This window comes from Triticum dicoccoides, unplaced genomic scaffold (assembly GCF_002162155.2).
Source record: "Triticum dicoccoides isolate Atlit2015 ecotype Zavitan unplaced genomic scaffold, WEW_v2.0 scaffold65133, whole genome shotgun sequence".
Taxonomy (NCBI): domain Eukaryota; kingdom Viridiplantae; phylum Streptophyta; class Magnoliopsida; order Poales; family Poaceae; genus Triticum; species Triticum dicoccoides.
Window position 1 is genome coordinate 22,538 of NW_021289177.1, and position 2,283 is coordinate 24,820.

The 2,283-nt window shown below is 49.1% G+C and overlaps 1 pseudogene; it reads left to right on the forward strand.

Annotated features, from left to right (window-relative positions):
* Positions 1-235: 235 nt before the first annotated feature.
* Positions 236-2,226, forward strand: LOC119347355 (annotated as a pseudogene).
* The last annotated feature ends 57 nt before the right edge of the window (positions 2,227-2,283 follow it).

Consider the following 2,283-nt stretch of genomic DNA (forward strand, 5'->3'; position numbering starts at 1 on the left):
TGAATGGCTAAGATAAGGGGTGCCGTGTAGCTCAAGCTACACGAAACCACACTCCTCAGTTTACTAAATTTACACAAGGAACTACACAAGGAACATAGACTGGGTCGCATTGGTTAAGTCTCACTCGGCTGAGATTTAGCAATCCTGTTTTTTTAAACGCACATGTGAGAAAAGCCGAGCGGATGGATACAGATGAGAATGCATCCGCTAGCTTCACGAGGAGAATTGTGTATATATGTACCCCCACCAGCCTGCCCCTCTTGGACAGCTACCTAGCAGCAGGAGCACCTCGATCAACGCACAACACAAGGCAGTATGCGTTCAGCCTTCCGGTCTGGGCCCTCCTTCTGCTCTTGCACTTCTCAGCCTTCGTCCCGGCAGCCAGAGCACAGCAAAAATCGGTGAGCAGAAATCTTCTATAGATTAACTCTTCCGCCATTGATTAATTCCTAAACGTACGTACATCTCTTGCATGTAGACGATGAGTCGGAGTTCAGCTACGACTGTGGGGCGGAGAACTGGCCGGAGAACTGGGGCAAGATCAAGGAGTGGGCGACGTGCAGAACTGGGCGGATGCAGTCGCCCATCGACCTCTCCGACCGCTATGCCACACAGGCGCCCAACCTAGGGTACCTCAACCACTCCTACCGCTCTGCCAAGGCCTCCATCGTCAACCGTGGCCACGATATCGCGGTGATGTTCCACGGCGACGCCGGGAGCCTGTGGATTAATGGCACCGCCTACCACCTCAGGCAGCTGCACTGGCACACCCCCAGCGGCACCGCTTAAACGGCCGCCGGTACAGCCTGGAGCTTCATATGGTTCACCTCAGTGCCGAGAACAAGGCTGCCGTGATCGGCCGCCTCTATAAGATCGGCAGGCGCGACCATTTCCTGCATGAGGTACATTAGGTTTCTCTAACTACATCCAGCTGCTGCCAAGCAATATATGCTCCCTCTTACCCAAAATAAATGTCGTTGATTTAGTACAATAGAGGGAGTTAAGTTGTAAACTAATCCATTGTGCAGCTGGAGCCATACCTGAAGAGGATGGCAGATACCAGGGAGGAGGAGATGGTAAGCAGGGTGGATCCTTGGGAGGCGAGGGGAGATGGCCAAGCCTACTACCGATACATGGGCTCCCTCACCACGCCGGGGTGCGACGAGGGAGTCATCTGGACATCAAGAGGGTGTCCATGTTGTTACCATAGATTTAAATCGCGGGCGAACCGAAATCGCGGAAAGAAAATTTGCCGTGATAATTAATGAAGAAACAGCGCGATCTCCGGCGATTGCGGCGCGATCTCCCGCAATTCTGGTAAGGAAACAAATCGCGGGGCTGATTTCATGCCGGGATAGCGCCGGATAGCGGTCTTTTCGCCCGCGATTTGAAACTATGGTTGTTAATGACTTTTACCGATCACATTTAGATCCCAAAATTCTATAAATACGGGAAATTAGATTAGGGGCATATGGCGGTCTCTAACGCTCTTGATATTCTCTAACAATAGTGATCAAAATTTAAAATTAGATACTTTTGCAGGTTGCCACCGTGTCGAGTCACCAACTGAAACTTCTCACCAACGCCGTCGATGACGTAATTAAGGTGTTCCCTTAATTAATTTCTCCAATCTTATTCAATAAAGCAAAGTGGATATATTTGTTTGTTTGTACTGTGCGCAGGGCTTTGAGATGAATGCGAGACCTCTTCAGAAGGTGAATGGCAGAGATATTAGCTTTTTCTGCCCTGATGATGACCATGAACGCTATTACGCTGCTGCTGACCATTAATTAGCTCTATACTTGAGCCAACCTGTCGGATTGACAGCATGTGTGTTAATGTAAGATAATATCATTATATACCTTCATTTGACTAGCTTACTATTGTCGGCAAATAATTGTTTCTAATGAAAACTACATATTTTGACATGTCCTCAGTTGTTGGCAACGGCGAAGAAGAGCGATGACATGGAACATTGCAAACGATCGTGACTCTGCCACAAGCAGGGATGTTTGTTGGCCTTGGCACGGTTCTTATAATTCCTTAATAAAGTCGAAGTCACATACGTGTCGCTGTTGATATCTTCAATACTTGGATAATAAGAGTCCAATCTAGTATGCTATCTTATTTCATTAGTAGAAAAGGTGGCAACGGTCCAGGCCGGGTCAGCCCATTAGTCCCGGTTCAGTTCAGAATCAGGACCAATGGGGGCATTGGACCCGGTTCGTGAGCCCAGGGCGCCGGCTGGGCCACGTGGGCCATTGGTCCCGGTTCATCTGGATC